Source organism: Leptonychotes weddellii, chromosome X (assembly GCF_054177405.1).
Source record: "Leptonychotes weddellii isolate Sample4059 chromosome X, ASM5417740v2, whole genome shotgun sequence".
Taxonomy (NCBI): domain Eukaryota; kingdom Metazoa; phylum Chordata; class Mammalia; order Carnivora; family Phocidae; genus Leptonychotes; species Leptonychotes weddellii.
Genome location: NC_138385.1, coordinates 10,088,729 through 10,108,283, shown reverse-complemented (window position 1 = coordinate 10,108,283; position 19,555 = coordinate 10,088,729). Strand labels below are relative to the sequence as shown.

The window sequence follows — 19,555 nt, the reverse complement described above, 5'->3', positions numbered from 1 at the left end:
CCACCCTCCTCAGTTTGATCTAATATCACAACCCTAGATTTGTCCTCGGACACAAAGGCATATCCTAAGGTGCACAGACATGTGTCACAACATCCAGAATCACCTCATGATACCCAGATTCACTCCACAGTACCCAGAAACACCATATCATTAATGCACAGACAGAAATACACAGCATGCAGACTTGCCTCAAAAGCACTTAGCTGGGCAACAATGCACAGACGTGCCCTACAACAGAGACATGCCTTACAACATACCCTCACCTTGCCACAAAAACACCTGGCTTACAGGGAGGATAGGAGCAACAGAGCCCCTAGACCTGTTTTGCTGGACAAAGACACATCATACAATGTGCATCCACAACCCATTACACAGACTTTCTAGCTCCACCGACAACTAGCTCATTGTGCAGCATACAGAATTGCAAAAAACCCAATGCACAGACACAAATGCACAACTCAGACTCTTCCCAAAAAGCACAGAATCATATCACAAAGCACTGATATGCCCCCTACAATGCACAGTATCAAGTCACAATGGGGAGATGCATCTCATGTCCCGAGACTCTTCCTACAATGCAGAAACATGCCCCCCCATGCATCTCTTCCATGACACGGTCATTCAGACATTCTTTCCAATTCCTAGATATAAGCCAAGACTCTGCTCACCACTCATAGACCCACACCAAAGCACACAAAACCACCCAGAGTGTATAGATTTGCCATGCGTTGTATAGGGTCAACTCATGACACATAGATGTGTCACACAATACTCAGAGTTGATACAAAATACACACACACACACACACACACCCCTCAGCAGAAGACGGATCCCAAAACACGTTTGGGGTCAGTGACAAAACTCAACCTCCTCTCCCAGCAAGGCATGGAACAGCATCACAAGACACAATCCATCCTACAATATATAGAACAACCTCACAATTAACACAGTTACTCCATGGTGCAAAGATATGCCCAAGCACCGCACACACATACACTACAACACGTAGACACACCCTACAATGTGGAGATGTGTCCCAAGATACAGACTTCTCTCACAGCACATAGGATTACATCACAGCACATCAACTCACGATTCAAGATATAGATTCAGCGTGACACACTTTTGCCCCACAGCACACTAATCCTACAAACTCCAAACTTGCACCAAAACCCAAACTTGCACAGATTTGACCCAGAGCGTTTCAAACTCACAATATGACACACAGATTCTAAAAATAGCTGCCAAATCATATTAAAATATAAAAATATGCCCCCACGGAAACACCCTCACCAAGCCCATGGTTGCCCTGAAATGAATAGAAAGGAACAACGGCACTCAAACTCAGCTCACAGTTTTTTGAGTTGTCTCACAATGTACAGAACTGCATCATAATGTACAACCATGACCGACAACTCACAGACCTACCCCAGAGAACGAAGGCTCCCCCATCACACACTTAGCACACAATTTCCAAATTTGTGCCAAACATGCACACTCAGCCCAAAATACACAAACCCACCCTGCATCAAACACAGCATAGCACATAGATTTGCCCTTGCTTAGAGCGAACTGACAGCTCACATTTGTCCCACAATGCCCAGACGCACAGTACAATGTATAGACAACAGTCACAGCTTAGATACCCCCCAAGCAATTCACAGAATCCAATAACACTGCAGAGCTTTCCCTATAATGTCCACCTCACAGCATCCCAAATTGCACAAAAACACACACTTGTTCCAAAATGGACAGCTTCTCCCACAGCATACATCCCACAATACACAGATACGCCACAAAAGATACGGACCCCCCAGAAACACACAGTATTGCATAACAGCTTACAAACTTTTCTCAAAACATACATTCCATAATCAGTGGACTCCTTCACAACATCCAGTCACATCCTCAAATGCCTAGACTCAACCCCACCCCCACCAGCATCCTTGTCCAGTAGCCCTAAAACGTACCACAGAAAACAGACTTGACCCACAAATGTATAGAAATTTCTTCAACTTCCAGATTCATCCTACAGTGCACAGACTTTACCCCTACGCATGTTATCCCACAATGCAGACTCAACCGCAAAGCAAAGAATTAGCCCATCACATACCACAACCGCCAGATAGGTGCCACAGCACCAAGAAACACTCCACAACATGTCTATGAGCCTCACAATACCCAGACTCTCCCACAACCTCCACACTCACCCCTCAATTTTTAGACCAACTTATGATGTCACCCATGCTCCATGACATAAGACTCCTACCACAGCCCATGGAATTCCAGCACAATGCACAAATTTACCTCACAATGTAGAAATTCTCCAAAAAATGCCAAGACTTACTCCATAGGCATTCAGTATGACCATAACACCTAGATTGGCCTCAAAACTCACTTTTGCACCATAATACTACAGAAATGCCTCACAATACGTACAATGAACTTACAATGAACAGACTTGCACTACAATGCCCAGACTTACCCCATAACGCCAAGACATGCCCTAGAACGCACAGTTAAGTTCCACAATGCAAAAATCTCCCTACAATGCACAGCTTCACTCTACAACATAAAGTTACTCCACTGTGGTAAGAGTAGACGGCATACATCCAGCCACACCCCCAAATTCACAGTCTTGCCATACGACACTAAGACATGTTTTACATGTAATGCACAAAATAGCTCCATGATACGTTGATGCAGCTAGCTTCCTATGGACCGATGTACTCTATAACACATAGGTTTCTCCTACCAACACAGAATTGCATTCTGATGTAACACACACACCCCAACACACACACACACAGTCACTCCACAAGACAAATACCTCACAAAGGAAAACTATCTCCAAATGCAGAATTGCCCGAGGATACACAGACTTAACTCACAAGATGAAGACATATTCCACAGTTGTGTTTCTCAACAGACATGCTTTACTACATAGCCTTGCCCCACAAGGCACCCTCGATCCACAACCTAGACACGGTCTATGGTGCACATACTCACCCCCACAACACCTTGGCAAAACCTCCAATGAAAAGATGCATCCTACAATGTACAAAATACCTTGAAAATACACAGATGCTCCCCACAGTCCCACAATGGCCACATCATGCTCAGACTTTATCCCAAATGCAAATTCACTCCTAAACATCTAGAATCAAATCACAGGATACAAATTCAACCCATACCAGGTTTTCCCCACAATGCACTGATATGCCCCATAGCACTCAGATTCTCCTACACACAAAAAATCTCATCACAATCTCACATCACCCCACAAAATCAATACATGACCCACTGCTACAGATAAACTTTACAATATGCAGACTTGCCCCACACCACTGAGAGACACACCCCATGATACATAGACATGCCCGCCACACAAACTCACCCCACAAAATGAATCATCACCCAACATAAAAATCTCCAACTGAAGACACACTCAGTTACACACTGGCCTACCCCATCACACACAGAAATACATCATAAAGCATATATGCCTTACAGCACATAGAGTAGTCCTACAGCACAAACACAAGCTCCCTCATACCCAGACTTGCCCGTAACAACCCATACTCTCTTTACAACCCCAGAACGCACGCAACACCACATCCGCAATCAGTGTGTATCATACACACTTGCTGCACGATATTCAGCATTGGACCACAACCTCTAGAAATGCCATACCATGTACAGACACAACCCCATACCTGAGAGACTCCCCCTGCTTTAAAAAAAAAACCCACACAGATTCCCCATAAGACACAGACGTACCCTACAATGCAAAGACTGGCCCTATGACAAAGCAATTTGCTATGAATCTCTAGAATCAACCCATGACACATAGTCTCACCCCATTACTCCAAGATATATCTCAAAATGTACAGACTGCGATGTCTACATCACAACACCTAGACATGCCCTATAATGTAAGGACATGTTCCACAATCCCAACTTTCCTGACAGTACACCCCAAAAAATCACAGCCATGAAAGTCAGAACACCCAGAATCACTCCCACAAAGCACAGTTCCTCCAAATCAGAAGCTCGGAACTCACAGGACCCATAATTCATAGAGACAACCCATAATCCACTGCTTCACCTCGTCTGCCCTTGCTTTGCTTCCCTTAATGTGCACTGAGACCAACCTCCCAGTGCACACATGAATCATACTAGTCGCAGACTGACATCACAAGAAACTCACTCATAGGACCTACAATTTACTAATACTTCCCAAAACCCATACACTTGCCCCACAACACCTAGACCCACATTCCTTCAGAGAGACTCACCCTACAACATAAGACTTATCACCCCCAAACATGTAGCATCCACACACAGGTACAAAGAGATTTCCCCATAACAGAAAGATTTTTCTCCACCACACTCAGACTCACCTTACCTCGCCAGACTCCCCCCACACCTAGCCTCATGTCATAGCACAGAGACTAGCTATACAACAAGACCCCTAACCCACGATGCATTTCACCACATAATGTCTAGCCTCACAGCACTACCCAGAGACTTGCCACCTAACCCAGAAACTAGCCCCGGAACCCTCAGACCTGCCCCACAGTCCTCAGAGACTCAGACCACAACCCGGAGAAGAGCCATATGCAGAGACTCGTAATCCACAACACACCTGTTCACCCCACGACGCCCAGACTTGCCCCAGACTTCACAGACACCTCTAATAATACCCAAACTCACTACACAGTACTCAGGAGGCCTCACACACCAAGAAGGACAGAGCAATATGTATGCTGACACTAGAACATTGAGCTGCACTTCACGAGGCACATACTCTATCACATTTAGCCTCAACATGTTGCTCCACAGGGTTCGGACAGAGGGCCCACGTGCTCCCACAGAACTCTGGCAAGTGACTTCACTTCTTTGAGTCTGCATACTCACATGTAAACATGGACAGGGCACTTCCTTTGAGGTCATTCCAGGAATTAAATGAGGTCATTTCAAGAAAGAACCAAGGTTTAGAATATAGTCTTTGGAGGCAAACACGCCTATTTACTGGTTGCTGGGACCCGGGCACATTCGATAGTAGAAATGGTCAGTGGTAGAGCAGAAGGGATATGGATTTGGTGTCCATCAGGCCTGGTTTTGAATTCTGCCCCTGCCATTTGTTGGCCATATGACCTACAGAATGCACTTGAACTCCCCCATCTTCAGCCCTCCTTTGTAAACTGGGGATGACCCTGGTTCCTGCCTCCCAGGCTGTTGTAAGGATTAAATAACACCAGGTATCTTAATCTGAATTTCTAGCCAAAGCAAAGTAGAATGAGGAAGAAAGTCGGAGTCTTACCTTTGGGGCCCTTTGTCATAGGCAAGCCTGGGGAAGCGGAAGGTGGGATTCAGGCGATATGACGTGGGCTTGGGGCAGCCAGGAGGCAGTGTGGGGGCTCCGGCTGGGGCCAGAGGTGAGAGGGAAGGTAGGTGCAGGCCAGAGTCTTTGACAGAAATGTCTGCAGTGGCAGCAGGATTTGAAGAACTGAGCAGCCACCTGCTTTTTGTCTTCAGATGATAAAAATCCTCTGTGTTATTATACCATAATTACCATCTTCAATCAGCAACATTTTCCAAAGAAGCCCATATTTTAATGTTTATTTTCTTGGCTACCTCAAGAGTAGGAAGAAAATCTTGAGCCCCTTCGGCTGTATCATAGAAAAGCAGGGGTGGAAATGACCAGAAAAGTCTTTCTGGAACAAAGTGCTCCCATCTACACACATATATTCATCCTAGATAAGTATACACTAGAACACACCCCCACACACACACACACAGAGTGCCAGGGATGTTCACACTGACCCAGACCTCCAAATGTATCATAATCCCACAGACCGTATATTCTTACAGCCACAGCCAGAGACATAGGTTGGCACAAGTATGAACATAAAACTCAGAGTCCCGACAGGGGTCATTTCATGTATACACAGATACTCATATGCATACACATGGATCCACGCAAGTGCCCACAGTTCTGTATGTAGGCACAGAGTGACACATAGTCATAAATACATAATCCACATTCACACAGACCTAGAGAAGCATGCAGACATATATGTTGACCTGGCTAGCATCCAGAGGATATATTTACTGATTCAGAACCTCAAAGGTGCAAACACACAGATGCACACACATATGCACATACAAAAACTCATAGATGCCTCTAGAGGCTCATGAGGCCTAGACACATTCTCAGGCATCCCCAGACATTTATGTAGACATGTAGACAGGCATTCTTGAACCCACACAAACACATATGTGTTTGCACGTGTGCACACATACCCATAGATGCATAGAGTCATCCATACACAGACACAGGTGTATGTGTTTTTACTGATATGCAGACACAGAGGCATTCGCCCAAACACTGCAACATAGAGATTCATTCATAGGTAGATACATGTGTTTTAAACATGTGTTTACTGGCGTTTTCCTGCCCAAAGAGTCATATGCATGTGCACACAGAAGCATAGTTGTTATCAGAACACACAGGCATAAGCACGTTCATGCCTGCACATGCCACATAAGTGCCCCTGCTTACCATGAACATTTAAGTGCGTACACATGCATGACAACGCAGATGAGGGTACACAAAGGAAGAGTCATGCATGTGGGTGTGCATATGGAAATACACAAGCACACAGGTATGCACATATAAATGCACTTGTACATGGAGAAATATACATGCACACAGATACAAAACAGAGATGGATCCATAAAGAGATTTCTACATGCATCCACACACAGAGATAGAGGTATATGCATTGAGAGAGATGCTTTTATAGAGAAGAGAGATGTGTTCTGTATAGATCCAGAGAGAGAGGCAGGGAAGAAACAGTTTAGCAGACATGCTTTTCTATGCAGAAGCATATACCTACCCACAGAGACACAGGCCTAAAGACCCACACAAAAATATATGTGGGCAAACACATCTGCACTCACAAAGGCTCGCCCACATGCACGAGAGGCGCGTGCAGGGCCACACACACATACAGAACCACAAAGAGATGGCTACAGAAGCTTGGGCAGACGCATGCGGAAGCATACATACAGAGCTGCATGCATGCAGGAATTCTACATGGATGTACAGGTAGACATGGAGGCCCACAGACACGCACCCGAACACAGGCACACAGATGTACACAGAAGCATGCATGTCTGGTGATCTGCACAAATAGTCATAGAAATGCATGCACACCCTGGCAGAATCCAGCACACCTTCCAGACACTTGAATGTGTCGCCATGTGTATGCATGTAAACAGATGAGTACGTGAGCCACAATAGCGTGCACACAGACATGTACACACAGACGTGCAAAATCCTCATGCAGATGGAGTCCTTGTATTATGCAGCAACATAAACATCTGCACACAGACACATATGCATTCACCCAGAGAGTCATCCAAAGAAATTCATTCTCATGGAGACGGGTTTTTGCAGATGCACTCACACGTGCCCCTGTGGACATGCAGATGGTCACACAGACATACACAGACAAACGGAGGTGGAGGAACTGATGGATGAACACTGAGGCCTGCACGTGTGAATATAGAAGCCCGTAGACACAGATAAAGAGGCCTACAGCAAGAACGTATAGCTACAGACACAGCGACTGACACTCAGACATACACACAGACATTATGTCCACACAGACATACAGACATGCAGCTACTCACACAGATGAACCATTGCAAGCAGCAAACATGAGGACTAAACATTTCCACATAGAGAGAGATGCAGAGATCTGCACATGGGAATACAGGTGTAGTTCCACAGACTTATGTATTAGAGAGAGACATGAGTCCTGCCTCCAAAAAAGGCAAGATTTCACCTACTCAGATGGTGACACACTCCAAACCTCTCTTACAGGCACATGCACACAGAACTTCGTAAAAGCACTTGCCTATACAGATGTATGAGTGCACATGCAGATGTCCACTCAGATGCCAGCTGTACCCGCCAGAAATACACAACATCCTCAGGATATAAAAGGAAGAGACATACACATATATCTACAGACAACACAGACCTAAACATGGTAAAAAAAAAAAATACAGACATATCCACAGGCACACAAAAGCACAGACGTGTACCTTCACATGTCAACATATATACACACTGGCACATGTGTACATACACACAAATGATCTACAGATGTACTCTTATGCCCATGTGGCACTCAATCCTAAATGTACATCAAATATATGAATGATCTGCCAACATAAGCATATAGATGCATACATGGACTTAGTCATGCTGCAAACAGAAACACAGACATATGCACAGACATGGAGACGTAAGCAGAGATTTATACATATGAAAACACAGAGACTCAGGTACTTAAAAAAGCACACACAAATAAACACTTTTCCAAAGGAGGCTGTGACTTTTAATGTACCTTTTTCTTAGCCTCTTCAAGAGAAAATGGAAATTATTGAGTTCCCTATATGGCTATACAGTATAAAAGCAGATGTAGAGAGATTTCCAGAAAGAAATCTGAAAGATCTGGGTGCACAGGTGTTTGTGTGTGTACACACACATGAAAGCACACACACTTCCACATGCACAGAACCACAGGCATAGAATCACACAGGAGCACAGAAATACAAATGTGCACAGCCAGATACAGGAAGATACGTAGATGCATGCATGCACACGCACACGTGCACATGTACACACACACACACACACACACCACTGAAACATCACACAGTATAATACTTAAGGGCATGGCTATTAAATTGGGGGGAAAAAAAGCCAAGCCTGCATTTTCTTACTAACCCAATGATTTGGGGCCATTTTCCTGCTTTCTCACCTGTAATTTGGGGGTAATATTAGCACCTATCTTTTAGAGTTGTTTGAAGATTCAGTGAAATGAAAGTCATAGCCTTGTGCTTGGAATGTCATAGATGCTGCTGATGCTTTTTGGTTTTACCAGAGGTGAATTTCTTAGCTGCATAAGGTTTGGGTTTTGTGGTCAAACTGCATGGTTATATCATAGAATGTCTTAACATTATTTGTAAATGGTATTGATGAAGGGTAGATTACCTTCATAAGCAAGGCCATTTCTGAAATTTTCAGAGATGTTAAGGGCTTATTACTGTCCCTGGCAAATGGAAATAAATATTTCTTGCTATTGTTTGTTGTGATTGTCGTTGTTATTCATGTCCTTTTCCCGTTTGCAGGAGGAGATTGGACGATTGAGAGAGCTCTTGGAAGTGGGGAAGAGGGGAAGAGGGCTTCATTCCCAGTGTGTATTTGTCACCTAGTGACCATAGTGAGTAAGTACAGTGTTTATGGATTGCTCAGAAATATCCCTAAAATTTCACCCATTGCAGGGTTGCCTAACTGCCCTGGCAAATAAGCTAGTATACTTCAACTTATAGTGGTTTCTGGTATATTCAGAAATTTAAAATAGTAATAAAATAAAAGAAATCTTTCTTTCTAAATTTCCTTTCCCCCACTTAGTTTTCCTCTGGGCTTCACTGAGACTGTGTTCTATAGCAGTGGTTTTCAAACTTTCTAATTATAGGCCTGCTAAAATCATTTTGAAAACTATCAACTCCATTACCCATCTTGAAGTTGGCATCTGAAATTTCTTACCATAAGTTTGTTTGTAGTTATTATTTCCAGCATATTACACTTATACTTTTAAATAAAATGATTTAGTCACATTTGCACATTCATTCAGTGAACTAAAAATACCATAGGATCTTGATACTCATAATTGTTGATTTAAAAGCAAAGAAAAAAAAAATGAACAGTCAGAAATTTTCATGATCTTATCTCCTTCAAATCACTGTTCTATTTAAGTCCACTCAGTAATGTATCCTAATGTAATATATTCTTATGTTTAAAAACCTTTCATTGGTCATCCTACTATATATCTCTGTGAAAAGTATATATGGATTGAAATAAGTGTTCCTATAATGCTAAGCCTATTAAATATTAAACTTTTTACCATTAAATTATTAGTAGTATACAGTTTATCAGAACCGTATAAAATATCACATATTTTGATAAGTAATTACTAAAAATGAAAACTCAAATTTGGTTGGAAATGCATCCCTTAAGTGCATATGATTGTTCATTTTCCTCCAAGTCAGTTCATGACTCCGAGGATGACTGTTACTTCTAATGAGACAGTACAGTATAAATTTTATTCCTATTTTTCACTTTTAGAGCCATAAGAACTCAGAAAATTTTGTTCCCATAAATAAGTAGAAGGGAGTGGAATGAATGTCCAAATTGTAAGTCAAAAATCACAGTAACTTGTCACTGAAAATAAGTTTTCATGATTTAAATTTTTTAATTAAAATTTAAAATTTGTAATGGACAACTTGATTAGGCTTATCTTTAGTTCCATGAAAGCAAAGAAGCCCCAATTTATGAAAGGATTTCTTACTGAATCATTTATTTCTGAGTTTCTGGTAAGTTTACCAAAATGACTTTATCAAGTTTTAGCAAATGACTATTATATCTATCATACTTGCATTTTGATGCATTATTTTTAATCCAGTGTACTTACAAAAGGTTGGAAAAATCAAAATACTTAGATCACTATGCCTTAGCCAATACAAACATTTTGATAAAGTGCCTTTGATTTATTATATCCTTTAAATATAAAACTTTGAGGCTGCAGATTTGGATCATTGATTTCATAGAAAATATTTATAATATAACTTAATTGGCAAAGGCAATGTCCATATCAAAATAATCGGCCAAATCAACTGTACCTTCACAAAAAGTGTTCTACTTCATTTTTCACTGGAAAAATGAATTGATATGCATTTTGAGGAGCATTATTAAAACCACAGAGAAATCAATTATGGGACACCTTTTGTTAAATAGTTTACTAACAAAGTAAATAGATTAAAATTATAATGAGATTTTTATCTACTTCAAAATAAATTAAGAGATTAAATGATAATTTTGTTTCTCATGTGATTTTAAATTAAACAATGTAATATGTAGCTAACATTATAATTCATATATAAAACAAGGAATCTGATGGCAGGCATTATTTCCTTTGGTAAACATGTATGCATGTGTTCTTAGAACTCTGGTATTGGGTTTTTGAAAATAATTAACTAAGAATCATGTACAAAAATTTTAAAATCCATTAATTTTATTAGACCACAGAATCAAACTTTTCAACCGTCTTTTATGAAAGAGGTAAGTATATATAGCTAAAGAATAATTGGTCTGGAAACTATCATATTCTGTTTTTGATAATGGGAGGTAGAAAATATATAATTATTTATAAAGTGAAATGAGGATTGACTTTAATTGGAAAAGATACTTCAAGATACAATCTGAGAAAACAGGTTTTAAGTATTTTAATTGAATGATGTATCTTATCTGAAAGAAATCACATACAATTTCTATGTATCAGTTTTACCAGTGTAAACGTTTTGTGGTATAGGAAAACATTCTAGTTACAGTTAAAAGAATCAGCATCAACAGTATATACTGCCATTAGTTAGGAGGTGCATTTCTTTCCAGTTAATGATGCATTTAAGCGATCAGTATTGAGAATAGTTGCAAAATAATGCTTAATTTTAAGAATGTGGAAAAAAATTTGTTTTTAGCCAGATCAGTTATAGTATAGAAGACCCATGAGAGTTAAGAATCTGAGAGTGGATCCCATGCAAACTATCCCTGCTCACATACTCCTTGAAAAGATTTCATGTACCAGTAACCTAGTTTGAAGACCATTGCTCTAGACTATTTTGAGCAGGATTGCTCCAGAACAATGTATTGTTGTCATCGTCGAGATAATTTATCATAGTTCACATGCACAAGAGTGCTGTGGAAATAGCTGCCACTGTTAAATTTCTGCTGAATGCTTCTGTGTTTGAGCAAGATGTTCTGGAAGGGCTTATTTTATTTTGCTGATAAATGTATGTATTGACTAGCCCTATATTTTCCAATATGGGAACCACGCGTGGCTACTGAGCATTTGAAATGTGGCTAGTGCGAACTATGATATATCCTAAGTATATACCAGATTTCAGAGACAGGGCAAACATAAAGGAAATGTTTCACTAATCTTTTTATATTGATTCCATGTTGAAATAATAGTATTTTGGATATATTGAGTTAAGTAACACATATCATTAAAATTAATTTTACCTACTTTTTAAACTTTTTAAAGTGTTGCACATGAAAATTAAAATTACATCTGTAGCTTGCATCATATGTGTTATATATGGTAGTGTTGCTCTAGGACCTTATGTTGGAACTCTTGAATTTCCTCTAAAAGCATAACCACAGAAAAAATTGTTTGACATCAGAATACCAATATACTGGATGTAGCCGGGACCTCTTACTAGTGTTTAGGTTTTCAGGTTGGGGAATTTCTAGTTGTAATACAGCAGGAAAAAGTAAAAAAACAAAACAAAACAAAAAACCCTCAATATTCCATTAAGGATATTTAAAAAATAGTCTTTTATTAGTACCTAGGAATTTTCCCAGTATGAACTTTGGATGGCTTCTAAGTGGGTGCATGTGAAGCTTTTCAAACTCTTCAAAAATGTCAGGGGCATATATTGCCTTCTATTAAAGATATGAAGTGTTTCATCACATTTGAGATGCTTTTTTCTGTAATTATGTTTATGTAACACTAAGAAAGAAGACAAACGCCTCTAAGCTATGATGCAATGCTTTCATATCAATAGAATTGTGATTTTGTACTTACTGAAAGCTCTTTTTGGCTTCTCTTACTGAAAGCTCCTTTTGGCTTCTCTAGACATATATGTTTCTCACATGTCATGATATTACAATAGCCACACGCAGATTTGAGTATATGCAGGTGATGACAGCTCCCTTTCAGCTGCCTCATGGCTGAGAGTGACTGTAACATGCACCTGATTATAAGGCACATTCTGATTTCAGAGATGTGAAAAAGGGAAGAAAAGATACATCTTAGAATTGGGTAAATATGGTAAGTCCTTTGTCAGGAAAAAAGGACCATGGAAGATAGAAAGCAAACCCCAAGACATCAGCCTAGCGAAAACCCCTCTTCTCTGTATTACTGTATTTGTGAAAAACAAAACGTGGCTCTTATCTAAACATTGATCACAGTGCACTTGAATACCATTGCATTCTACATTTCATCTTAGCTGTTTGATGGTTTTCTTAGCATTCTTTTCTTTGTCTCCCGGCTTGGGGGTGGGAATCGCGATGGGTAGAGTATGGCTGGGGACAGACTGGATCTCTCCAGCCTGAAAAGGTCTAGCAGCTCTGTTGTGAGAATCACTTAGCCCAGTCTTGTGTGAGGCTGTGCCTTCAAAGACGTTGTTGGCTCTTCATAAGTGGGCTAACAGAGGGAGCCTTTCTCCTTGTCATGGCTTAGTTTAATTTTAACATGTTCATTGTACCCTTTCTTGACTGAAGGGCTTGAGAGCGGGAGGAATGGCGATTGAGCCATTTTTCTAGTTCTTGTTTTATATAGTATTCAATAGGGTCCGCGAGATGAATCAAAACTCCACAGGAAGTACATTATCTCAAGAATCAATGAAAACAACCCTAGATTTGCTGTCCAGGAATTGTGACACATCTCTGATTCTGATGATACTCTTGAAGATATGAGATTTACAAATGGTAACAAAAAACAGAAGTTTTCATGAAATGAGAAGAATAAGAGAACCGATACATGTTTCCTTCATTGTCCCTACAGTTCAACATTATACTAAGACTTTTACATATCTCTTAAGGGCTCCAAAGCAGAGCCAGCTTGACGGACTTCTGACTTGTGAGTCTCATAGGGCTCCCTGCTTGGTTTAATGCTCTGCTGTAATGGTCTTGAAATTCTTAATACATTTTGAAGAAGGGTCCCCACGTTTTCATTTTGCACTGGGCCCTACCAGTTATGTGGCTGATCCTGTTCAAAAGGGGATACTTGCCAGAGAATAATTAACTGAAGTCGCAAAGTTAAATTAGAAGCATTGCTTTTCTAATGTTGTGCACTGAAACTGAATTCTTTCTGTCAGTACTCGTAAACATACCCATAAGCTACTTTTGCTGTTGTTGTTAGGAATGATTGTTGTAGAAGTAGTAATTGGAGTGGTAGTACTACTCAACAGTCCCTTATACTGACTCCCTCATTTATTCATACGACCTGCGGCGTCTTCTGTGTCTCTATTTTTTTTTAATTTTTTAAAGATTTTATTTATTTATTTGAGAGAGAGAGAGAGAGCATGAGTGGGGGAAGGGGCAGAGGGAGAAACAGACTCCCTGCTGAGTGCAGAGCCCGATGCGGGGGCTCAATCCCAGGACCCTGGGACCATGACCTGAGCCGAAGGCAGATGCTTAACCGACTGAGCCACCCAGGCGCCCCAAATTTTTTATTTTTTAAATTGTTATTTATTTGAGAGAGAGAGAGAGAGAGAGAGAGAGCACAAGCTGGGGGAGCAGCAGAAGCAGACTCTCTGCAGAGCAGGGAGCCCCATGCAGGGTTCAGTCCTAGGACTCCGGGATCATGACCTGAGCTGAAGGCAGATGCTTAACTGACTGAGCCACCCAGGCACCCCCCCCAAATTTTTTATTTTTATTTTATTTCGTTTTAATTCCAGTATAGTTGACATACAGTATTATATTAGTTTCAGGTGTACAATACTGTGATTCAACACTAACATACATCACCTGGTGCTCATCAGGACAAATAAACTCCCTGAATCCCCATCATCTGTTTGACCCATCCCCCCCACCCCCTCCCCTCTGGTAACCATCAGTTTGCTCTCTACAGTTAAGAGTCTGTTTCTTGGTTTGCCTCTCTCTCCTTTTTCCTTTGCTCGTTTATTTTGTTTCTTAAATTCCACCTATGGGTGAAATCGTATGGTATTTGTCTTTCTTTGACTGACTTATTTCACTTAGCATTATACACTCTAGCTCCATCCATGTTGTTGCAAATGGCAAGATTCATTCTGTTTCATGGCTGAATAATAGTCCATTATGTATATATACCACCTCTTCTTTATCCATTCATCTATCGATGGACACTTGGGCTGCTTCCATAATTTGGCTATTGTAAATAATGCTGCAATAAACATAGGGGTGCATGTATCCCTTTGAATTAGTGTTTTTGTATCTTTGGGGTAAATACCCAGTAGTGTGATTACTGGGTCATAGAGTAGATCTATTTTTAACTTTCTGAGGCACCTCCATACTATTTTCCAGAGTGGCTGCACCAGTTTGCATTCCCACCAACAGTGCCCTAGTGTTCCTTTTTCTCTGCATCCTCGCCAACACCGGTTGTTTCTTGTGTTTTTGATTTTGGCCATCCTGACAGGTGTGAGGTGATAATCTCATTGTGGTTTTGATTTGTATTTCCCTGATGATGAGTGATATTGAGCATCTTTTCATGTGTCTGGTGACCATCTGGATGTTTTCTTTGGAGAAATGTTCATTTCTTCTGCCCATTTTTTAATTAGATTATTTGGGTTTTTTTTTTTTTTTGGTGTTGTCTGTGTTTTTTATGTATTTTGGATACTAACCCTTTATCGCATATGTCATTTGCAAATTCTTCTCCCATTTTGTAGGTCGCCTTTTAGTTTTGTTGATTGTTTCCTTTGCTGTGCAGAAGCTTTTTATTTTATAGTGCCAATAGTTTATTTTTGCTTTTATTTTCTTTGCCTCAGGAGACATATCTAGAAAGAAGATGGTATGGCAGATGTCAGAGACGTTACTGCCTATGAACGTTCTCTTCTAGGATTTTTATGGTTTGGGGTCTCACATTTAGGTCTTTGATCCATTTTGAGTTTATTTTTGTGTGTGGTGTAAGAAAGTGGTCCCTTTTTATTCTTTTGCATGTTGCTGTCCAGTTTTCCCGACACCATTTGTTGAAGAGACTGTCTTTTTCCCATTGGATATTCTTTCCTGCTTTGTCGAAGATTAATTGACCATATAATTGTGTGTTTATTTCTGGATTTTCTATTCTGTTCTATTGATCTATGTGTCTATTTTTATGCCAGTACCATACTCTTTTGATGACTACAGCTTTGTAGTATAGCTTGAAGTCTGAAATTGTGATGCCTCCAGCTTTGCTTTTCTTTTTCAAGATTGCTTTGGCTATTCGGGGTCTTTTGTGGTTCCATATAAATTTTAGGATTGTTTCTTCGATGTGTCTCTATTTTTCTCATCTATAAAATGGCAGTGCCATTACATCTGCCCTTCTTAACCCCAGATGAGGCTAATTTAGAATCAGACTGAAATGCCCATGATGGTACTTGTGAACCATAAAGGCTGAAACAGATGTAAAAGATTATTACCCTCCCCGATATGGAATCTGGGGGGCAACCAGCTGCCTGGGGGTCCTGGAGGCCTGAATTGGGCTCAACAGTGAGGCTGCTCTGGCCCATGACTATAGAACAGGTATCCCAGGGGGGTCCTAAAGCCAGAACATCAATGCCCCTGATATTTCAAGAGCCCAAGCAGCGCATCACCTTGCTGTCCAAAGGGCCGGGTCAAGGCACTTGGATGGAAATCACAGATATGCAACAGGGCTGGAGCGTTGAGACTAGAGGAGAGGCATCATAGCTGGGAAAGATCCTCTGAGCCCCTGGGGCACCTGCAGCTACATCCGGGGTTAGGGAGGGAACAGCCAAGGGTGCTAGCCACCTCGGACTGCCACAGAAGTTTTCTTATTGCCCAGGATGGAAGTGAATTCAGAGTTGCCATGACCTGAGTAAGAAAAGGAAACTTTTGTCTCCATTGTGTGAAGGAGCTCATTTTCTCTGATGTAAAGGGGAAAAGTGGCACAGCAAAGACCTTGAGCAGGTCAAGAAATACTGTGTGGCTTTTAAGTATGCAAGAATGCCTGTCAGTGACTCCCATGGGACATACTCAGGGTCTTATTTACACAATTGCAGGGTTTTGCTATAGTGCAGTAGAGAGAGGTGAAGCTAGCACTTCAAATGAGGTCACAGAAAATGCCACTCAGAATATCTTGGCAATGTCTCCTGTCGCTGATGGGACATGGTGATCAATAGTTTGTCTTATTTCATGTATCAGAGATCACTAAAGACTGTCTCTTATGGGGGGCAGAAGCAAGGATAGGCACGTAGCTTTTTAGGAATGAGTGTCCGGGAGAAGGCTGTTTTCTGGCTAAGAGGATACACTGTGTTTGGTTGCACAGTTGGGAAATAAGGGGTTACCGTGTTGTGCCAGAGTGCAGGGGCGAGTGGCTGGGATGTCTTTGCATTACTGTGATTTTTTTTGCATCTGAGTTTGCCCACTAGGTCCGGTCTATGGCAAGGGCCGAAGACCTGGTAAACCAACAGCAGAGAGCCAATATCCGGGCTGTGATTGGTTCAGATCTGAGATTTCCAGCTACCTAGCAACTTGGCTTGAGGGTGTCTGTGTAGGTATCCGTAATTGACTTAGATTAAGCTCTACTCAGGTTGGGATAAGAGCACTCTTTTTTGGCGGGGGGAGGGAGAGAGAAAGGAGAGGGGGCAGAGAGAGAGAGAGAGAGAATCTTAAGCAGGTGCTACGCCCAGTGCAGAACCTGATGCAGGCTCCATCTCACAGCCCCGAGATCATGACCTGAGCCAAAATCAAGAGTCGGACGCTTAACTGACTGAGCCCCCCAGGCCTCCAGAGATAAGAGCTTTTTTGAGCTACCTGTAGCACTGCCTGAAATCCCTCCTGTATTCCCAGACCAACCAAGAGAGGCCATACCCATTGGCGAAGGTAGGTTGGGAGTTTAGCAAAGATCTCATTTGTAATATAGGAAGATTTCCAGTGTTTCTCTTAGGACCCCACTTGAGGCTGAGGACCAGAGAAGGGAATATGATAATATAGTCTCTGAATTGCAAAGAACCCTTAAAGGCCGTTTAGTGCTGTCCTTATATCTCCATTTTGAAATCTGCAATAAATAGTTTCTTCTGCCTTGGCCTGAACATCTCCAGTAATGGGAAACTCAGGTTTCCTGAGGCAGCCCGTTCAGTCTCTGGCCATCTTTATAGTTCTGCCTCATGTTGGACTGAAATCTGCCTCCCTGGGATGCACATTCTGACCCTGGGGCAAGTCACTTCCTGCTGACACATGGCTCTTTTGATCATGGAAGACAGTGCCTATCTCATTGAACTCTTCTCTTTGCCTAGGTTAGTCTCTCTCTGCCATTCCCCATTTGACACTTTTGGCCCCTGTTACCCTTTTTTGGCCCCTGTTACCCTTGGGTTGTCCTTCTCAACAGGGTACCAAAAGTCAGGGCACCCTCTCACCAGCTGCCGAAGTCTTGCACAGACTGACCGCTTTCTCCTTAAGCTGAATATCATCTCTCTAGTGACCACATGACATGTATCGTCAGATTATTGACTCACTCAGAGTTTCCAGACAGTCTAAACTCACCTTGAAGAGGCCTGAAACCTGCTTTACTAAGGACTATAGGGGTAGGGGCGCCTGGGTGGCACAGTCGGTTAAGCGTCTGACTCTTGGTTTTGGCTCAGGTCCTGATCACAGGGTCGTGGGATCGAGCCCTGCATGGGGCTCTGCACTCAGCATGGTCTGCTTGTCTTTCTCCCTCTGCCCCTCCCCCATCTCTCTCTCTCTGTCTCATAAATAAGAATAAAATCTTAAAAAAAAAAAAAGAACTACAGGGGTAGCCAATGCTTCTGACCAAAATATTTCCCTTATTGAAAATTAGATCCACAGGGAGGAACAAAGGGAAGGGTAGAAAGTTATCAGGTGTATTGTCTTTTGTTAAGAGCTTTAGTATCTGTTTTTCTTCGACGTAGCCCTAATTTATGTATATATCATTTCATAAGGAGTCTGGGAGCCTGGGAAAATATGGAACAGTGAACCTTAATGGGGTTGAGAAATTGTATTAATCCCATGCATTGCTCACAGTGAAGCAGGAGTGAGCTTGAAACTTCCTTTCTCTCTTTATGTCCCCCTCCCCTGCCACAGTCTTAGGAACGAACAACGTTACCTATAAGTAGAGGAAAAGAGGACTCAGTCACTAAAAAGTAGAGCAATTTGATTTTTTTCTTCCTCTAGATTTTAGCTAATAAGCTCGTTCTAGTGCATGGGCTGAAAAGTGTGATATGTTCTGTATCTAATTAACTCAGTACTAATCCCCAGTAGAATATAAAGAAGGTGTAATGTGGTAGATTCATGCTTCATATAAATGAATAAAAGCAGGATCCAGTGTGATACTACTTTTTGAGAATGTTCAGATTCCTGGTTTATATAATCAGCACACATCACAGTAATCACTCACTTAAAATTATGTAATTAACACTCTATGCAATGGTTATTTTACAACAAGAGGGGTGATAGCTACAAATATATTTATGGACATAGTAGAACACACTATTTAGCATTGGGAATGTTCTGGAAAGAAGAGCCATACGGGTGAAGGGTTTGCTTGCATTGTACCATATTCACAATGACATATTCTGCACCCCTCACACACCTCCTTGGCATTCACTACATTAACTGTTCTTTCTTCCTCTCTTCTGGGGACTGGAGTTCCTATAGTTTCAAATCTCTTTGCTTGCCTTTGTCCTACCTTAAGTATTC

The 19,555-nt window shown here is 41.4% G+C and overlaps 1 long non-coding RNA gene across 1 annotated transcript in view; it reads left to right on the top strand.

Annotated features, from left to right (window-relative positions):
• The window catches only part of LOC115944999 (uncharacterized), a 63,977-nt gene that overhangs the window by 9,879 nt on the left and 34,543 nt on the right, over positions 1 to 19,555 (top strand). The window contains exon 3 of the long non-coding RNA XR_004079484.2: positions 9,214 to 9,309. This is a non-coding gene — a long non-coding RNA (uncharacterized LOC115944999). The remainder of the gene's footprint in view (positions 1 to 9,213; positions 9,310 to 19,555) is intronic.